The sequence below is a fragment of the Lonchura striata genome, chromosome 8, assembly GCF_050655825.1.
Source record: "Lonchura striata isolate lonStrDom1 chromosome 8, ASM5065582v1, whole genome shotgun sequence".
NCBI lineage: Eukaryota > Metazoa > Chordata > Aves > Passeriformes > Estrildidae > Lonchura > Lonchura striata.
The window spans coordinates 12312755-12320290 of record NC_140710.1 but is presented as its reverse complement, the minus strand read 5'-3'; positions in this window follow the sequence as shown (position 1 = coordinate 12320290).

The following is a 7536-nucleotide window of genomic DNA, read 5'->3' as shown; positions in this document are numbered from 1 at the left end:
ATAGTGCTCCTTAGACCATTTCACTGCTGCAGAAATACGATGAGAACACATCCAGATGAGGCATTAATGATACGACCCATAAGAGTGGAAATTCAAAGGTTGCTTCCTATCATACACTCAAACCATTACAAATTGAAGTTATAGATGACTTTCAGGTTCTTTCATCGTTCAGTGTCCAGTACTACCAAACAGGCCTGGATGGGAAATTTTATTATGAATTCTTACTATTGAAATATAAAATTAATGTCAAATTATGAAACAAAACTGTAACATTTATCATGGGCTACAATGATGAAGACCTCAAATTTGTTTTCATTGACAAACAGTCTTGAGTGATACTGTTCCTGGCACCACAAGACAATTACTCAAAAATTAAAAGTCTCAAATATACTAGTTTTTGCTTACCTTCATATCTTGAATAGTAAGGTACAAGTTGCCTTTCTGTAATACACCAGTGAGGAAATACAGGCTAACTAAATCTATTACTTCAAACAGTATTTAAAGTCACTTGCATAAACAGTTAAGAGCACCACACAATGACCTTCTTCTTCAAAATGGTTGTCAGGTTTCAGCATTTTATCATACAATGAACAAAAATACTTTGGTCTGATTGGGATCCATAAATTCCCATAAGTTCTTTTTTAAGACAACAGTAAAAAATAAAAATATCTCAAAATACATTATTACCTTATAAAGTTCAGAGAATAAGAGTTTATTTTATGTTTCCCTGCCCAGGAATAAAGGGAGATGGAGATCTCAAACTACAAACAGCTTGCTTCATGCCTTTCTTCCCTAGCCAGGTTTCTTCACCCAAAGATCCTGAAATGGGGGGCAGTTTTGCTTGAAAAGAAGCAATGAAGTTGTTGCTTCAAGACTGCAGCCTGGGTGGCAGAAGCAGAAACAGCATTATCAGGTAGATCAAGACAAAGGGAAGAAGAGAAAAGCCTCAAGACAGCTGTTTCAGTGTGCTTGTAAAAATGTAGTAAGGGAAAGGCTAACTTGTGGAGTGCATCCTGAGTAAAGCAGTAGCCTGCCAAAAGAAGGGGGAGCATTTCAGTTGCTGCAGAGATGGAGAAAAAAGGCAAGAAATAGTGTTAGGAAAGTAAATATAAGCTTCCATCTTGCTTTTCAGACGAGGCATTGAAGAGTGCTCCTGCACCTGTGCAGCTGTAAGAGCACAAAGTGCCACAAAGTGCCCACTTTTGTGCTGTGAGCAACACAGCAGCTTCTTAAACATTGGCAGAAGCAGGACAGATATGTCTGGTGCTCAGCCCTTTACACATTTTTGTGCTCTTCATACAGGAATAACTTCAATAATGACTTCTCTTGAATGGGATGGGTTTGTAGGATTATGGCTAAGAAGGACAGAGATTTCAGAAGGTGTTGGAGGGGTGAAAACTGGCAGTGACACCAGCAGAACTAAGTTTTTCATACTGACCCATGGTCAGCTCCTTTCATTTCCTATTACTAATGAAAACAGGAATGACCAAAATTGTCCCATCACAGCCTCTGCTGTGGGTTGTGAATGAGCAGCCACTGCTTTCTTAGGGGCCAGCAGTCATCACAGGCCAAAACTTGAGCAAGAGCTGTGGGGAAGGAGAGGAAGGATTAATGTAATTTTCATCAGGGCAGTGGCCCTTCCTCTCAACCATTTGAAAGTCACCGTTATAGAGTGGGGTTTGATTAAACTCCTTTTTATGTCTGAGAACAAAAGTTGTAGATGTAGGAGCCACAATGGAGTGTTTCCTGACACTTTCTCATTCTATCTATACAAAGAGTGCAGAACAAGGTGGTGCCTTGGCTTAGATCACCAACTTCAGCACTCCTTAATGTCTTGGGCTATTTGTGTTTGTTCCAAAATCCTTGACTCCTGGGTAGTCCGAGAATCAGGAAGATAAATACTCTTTTTGCCATAAGTTCCAACTTGAATGAAGGAAACAGAATTCCCTGCTCACATTCAATGAGTTTAAATTCAAGAGCAATAGTTTGAGAGAAAGAGATACAGAGATAAAAAGACATCTCTTGCTCTGTGACAATTGCAGTCCACCCACTGGTTACCAAAGAGTGGAAAGAAAATGTGACAAAAAACTTCTGGATGGAGAATTTCTGGATGTTGCTGGTTTGCAAATGAAGTGTACAGTAATCCTCAAAGCCTCCTGCTTCAAATCCAGGAACCTACTCAAGTGTTGCATTAATTTTTCCCTAAATACCAGCTTCAAACAACCTTGTTGTAAACGAGCAGGTAGGCATTTCAGTAGCAACAACAAAGTTGATAGAATACAAACAATACCTCTTCCTCCTTTTTCATCCACTCATAAATTTCTTGTGCAGCCTTCAATGATAGTTCAATGTATACTTTTATTATATTCACAGTTCTTGCTGCAAAACATTGGAAACCTCTCCCTTTTTATACATAACAAGAGTGAGTGTCGTCTTTCCATTTAGGGAAATAGCAGTGATATAAAAGCCTTTATATTTCAGAGACAAAAGTAGTAAATCAAAATAACTATAGAGGGAAACTGAATATAGGATCAGATTTGGGGCACCTCAGTCAAATAAAGCTGTCAGTGAGAATCATTCAGTTAAATGCCACCTTGTTCAGCCCATAATTGTTTGAGACAAAAAAGGCTTCTGAGGCCACAGACACACAATGAGTCCTACAGTGCCCATCCCCACAGAGGGTTAGAGTTACTGCCTTCCTGTTCTCCAAAATCAGCAATCCTTCAGGACTTCCTTCTCCTCTGGAATTCATGCCCACCACCCCTAAAAAACAGCTTCTGTCAGAGGTCCAACTGTACATGATGAATGAGCTATTCAAATTTTAAAAAAGCTGACATCCAGATGAAGGTACCAATGGAGATTTAAACTAGGTGGGATTTACATCAGAAAGATTGTACATATTTTAATGCATACATACCATTCTAAGTATTATATGGCTGAGAAGAAAAATTCATGCAAATGATGAGTTTCAAAAGGTTAATAAGCAATGCTGAGATGTTGGGCAGAGGCTTGCTCTGTTCTGAAGTTAGCAATAGTTAGCAGAAACATGGAGATAAAAAATTATAGTATTGGAAAATCTGAGTCACTTGTTAAGAACACCAGCATTACTAATTCTTCTTGGATTTTTAGTGGTGTTTTTTAGTATTCTCATTATGAAATGAGGAATTATTTCCATGTCTTTTTAAAGGCTGTTAACCTGATTTTACAGCAGATTTTCAAAGAGACTGGTTTTAAATTGTATAGGAGTGAAGAGCAATTTGCAATCTCATTTCATTAAACAGTTAAGACTGATAAGGGCTATTTTTTCTTGAGAAATTAATTATGCTTCCTGTCTAGAAAATGCAATCAGAAAATTAGGTCAGTAATGTGGAAGGTGATAGTGTACACAGTAAAATGGCAGTAAGTGCACAATAAAGGATGTCACAAATTTGTAGGCTTTTAAAGTCTCATATAAATTTAGCAAAGAAGGCTTCCTTAAAAGTGTTATGTGTCTGTTGTGTATCCTCAAGATCCTGGCTTGACAGTGTTAAGACAAAACAGTGAGTTTCGGCCCAAGCTAGGAAAAAGATTTTGTAAGAACACATGCACAGTCATACTGGTGTACAGTTATACCATGTAGGTATCTGAAGCAAGAAATGGAGGTCAGAATATGTCTCCTTAAAGATGTGTCTTGGGATCCTGGGTTTGCTTGATTCCTGAGGAGGGTGGATAAAATACTTGCTGTATCCTGTCATATTCAAAATACGCATTTTAAAATATGTTAAGGCAATTTACCAAGTTAACAGAAGTGTGCTTCAGCAGAATGCAGACAACTCACGCATGGCTTTGTCATTCCGATAACCACCACGCTGACCTTCATAGCTCACCATGAAGCACTAAAACAGTCACAAACTGTGGCTTGAGCACTGCCTGAATTGGGACACTGGCCAATGCAGCTAAAGGAGGAAATTCCTAGGTAGTTAAATATAAATTAATAGTGTTTTGCAACAAGCCCCAGATCAGTTCAGGAGGTTAAAACCACCAACGTGCCAGTAAGCATTCACTATCAGAGCAAAATAAAACCAAGAAAGGTCATCAGGAATCGTAGCAACAAACATGCATCTTTCTACTGAGATTTCCACCTGCTGATATCTGAAAAGGGACTGTTTGCTCTTACTGGAAGTACAGCTGTGAATAATGGTGTTTTATTTTCTAAACATCCCTATCAGCAAGGAAGTTAAATTCTTTGCTTCTTGATAGTGAGACACAGCTCCTGGCAAATGAGGTAAGAGTTGCTGTAGACAGAACAAAGAGAAAATATTCTCAATTTCCCTGGTGAGGTTTGGAGGCAGGAGAGAGGACAAAGAGGTTTGCTATAATTTGTGATGTACATATTTACATTGTGGTTCTTTTCACTAGAAAGAGCAAAGACAGATTTTCTGTTTTAATGTGATCTCACAAGAAGGGTCCAAGAAGTCCACTGAGAGGGAATCCTTTAACCAAGGAATTGATCATCAAATGGCTGATGGTATTACTGATACCAAGCAGATTGTTTCTGAGGCACCAACAGACCTGCAAAGCAATTCTTTGATAAGCAAACCCAAAACTAAGGTGCTAAACTGCTGAAACAACTGCATTTGACTAAGTCATCATTGCCAAACTGTGTTAGCAGAGAGATCTCAAGTATCCATAATTCAGCTATCAAAGACAGACAAAACTTCCAAATGGAAAAAAATTACCAAACCCAGAAGCTTCCAGTCTAAGTCAAAATATTTGCAATCTGCCAGGATATTCAATACAACAACAACAAAAAATTGATTTTATACCGCCTTATTCACATTTGTTCTGAGCAATATTTACATAAGCAAAAAAAATTAAGATGCCTCATATTGGTCAAATGATTCCCTAATGGATCATGACAACCAATGCTAAATATTAGAAGTGGCTACTGAAACCTTTCATTACATCTCTTTATTGATTTGCATTTATTCCTGCTTAGAGATACACTTTCATCTTAATCACATGTTGTTGCTCTAAAATTATCTGATTGCTACAAATAGTGACTGTTTTGGCTGTATCAGAAAGAACTGCAGGGCAGTAATTCCCATTCCTCATTTGCAAACCTTGTTTCTTGAACCCTTTTTTTCTGGTATGACACTACAAGGCATACATGGGAGATGATTAGGATCCTTCAGAGTGTGGGTTAATTCTTTTTTGTGTACAGTTTTATGTGTTACTTTGTACAAGTACAGACCTTAGGAATGAGGGAAGATGAACAGAATAATAGCAATGTGATTATAGAGCAGGTGGATCACTGAGGATGTTCTTCCCATAAAACTATTAATTTGAAAGCATTCCCTTCAAGAATTTATAGGAAGCTTCATGTAGCAATTCTATACCCATTTATCTGGCTAATGAATAGCAGATTAAACATTTTTGAACATTTTTTTAAATTATATTTGATGTTTCAGAACCAAGGGTTGCCTCCTTTATGATTATATAAAGTATCCATTTTTTGTACTACCATTATGATTATATAAAGTATCCATTTTTTGTACTACCATAGACCCTTTGTTTTTTGTTTTTTTTTTTAATTTAAAAGGCCACGGGAGACATATATTGCCATTACTGACTGAATCTTGTCTGTTCAGGCTGAGGTAATTTGTAGTAAGTGGGCTTAATGAGGGGTGGAAATACAGTTCTACACATAAAAATAACAATATAATTTTCTTTTATTTTAAATATATGGGTCAAAATGTTCTCTTTTATTACTCACCTCTTTAATGTTTGGAGACATAAGAACAAACATGCTACAAAATATACAAAATTAACTCCATTTAACTTCATAGTAGATTCTTTTCTCTTTTTTCATTCTCCAGGATGGAGACCATGGAAAAACAAGCCAGAAGAAATCTTTTATCAAGTATCCTTTTCAATCAGTCTGCTCAAGTCAAATTAAAGAGATGATTCCCTAACCTATTTTATTTATTTATTCCTCTAACAATGCTTGATACCCCAAGCTTGTCAATAATTAAGTAATTTGGAAACATCCTTAAACAGATGCTTGAACTTGGACAGTCCTGAAGTGGTCAGGCAGGTGGACTAGATGATCACTTTATGCCCCTTCCAGATTCTGTTCCACTCTGTTCTATTTTACTGAAATATTCTATTCTATCCTGTTCTGATATATCCTGCTAAGTAGGAAAGTTCATTTGGTTTTCTGATGGTGTTTTTCCTCTGATTCTCCTCTTATAATTTTTCATGTTTCAAAGTAAAACTACTTCATTGTTATTCTTTAAGTGTATCATAAAATACAAAGTCCATTAAAAAGAAGTAGGAAGATTTTAAGTAACAGCATGAGGTTTTGGGCTACAAACAAAGTAAACACCACCTGGCTAGCAGAAAAAGCAGCCCCAGAATAGCCAGTGATTATATTTCAAATAAACAGTTCTCTCCCTGAGCCAAGCCACCACAGCTAGAGGCTGATACCAATACAAAAATACATGATTGCTCCAGATAAATAATTAAAAGATATCTGAATGTCTTATCATCTAAAAGTGGGGAGAAATAATTTTTTATTATATACCAAAGTATACAAAATTAAATTAGAATAAGACAACAGCTTAGGCAAGCAAATCTAATTTTAGAAAAACTTCATGTTTTCACAACATTATTTTTTCCCTAGAATCAGACTTATCTTAAAGCATAGTAGGAGCTTTAGACTCAACAAGAAACCACAACCAGAAGCAGGAATTCAGCCTCAAGGCTTTCAACTAAGTGAAAGTGTTTGAATTTCCTGGCAGAAGATAATTTTTTGATGAAGAAATAAATTCACATTAATGAAAAGGAAGAGCACTCATTTATGATGTTGAGAGGTATCTCTGTGGAAAGATTTAATTAAGAATGATATAATTTTTTTATAAGTAGTTCTCACAGTGTTGACTTACCTCAAGTAATATCTGTGCTAAAGAAAGCTAGTAAACAAATTTATATCCTTAATTAGAATATATTATTGTGATAGGCAGCCATGTAACCATTCAGCTTTTACTAAATTAATATAATCTGTATAGATATAGCCTTAAGCCAAGCAGAAAAATTACCTGTGAAATCTCAGTAGGCCAGTTAGACTTGATAAACAGTAGGATTTGATAAGCAGAGAGCTAATGAAAGATAATGGTATTTTCAGTAATTGCATTAGTGGAGTTTCACCGGAGAGGAGAGAGAAGAACAAGAAGGTGCTTGGAGAGGAATCAGACTGTCAAAGCCTGAGAATTTACTGTGAAGGAGGGGAAAAAAGGGGAATTCTCATGCAGTACATGTCAACACACTGATTTTCTTTGGCTTTGTTTCCTGAAGGGCAGAGAGCTGAATTTCTAGGTCAAAGGAAGTGTTCAGGTTCAGTGGGGAGCCTCTACAGAACAGGAGTGACCAAGCAAATTTCAGATGCAAGGATTTGGTATCAGTAGGGCCCATGTGCCTCGGAAGGTCCAGGGGCAGAGACAGAACATCTGTGAGCCACAGATTTGCAACCAAACTCTCCGGGAACAGGTGCTTGAT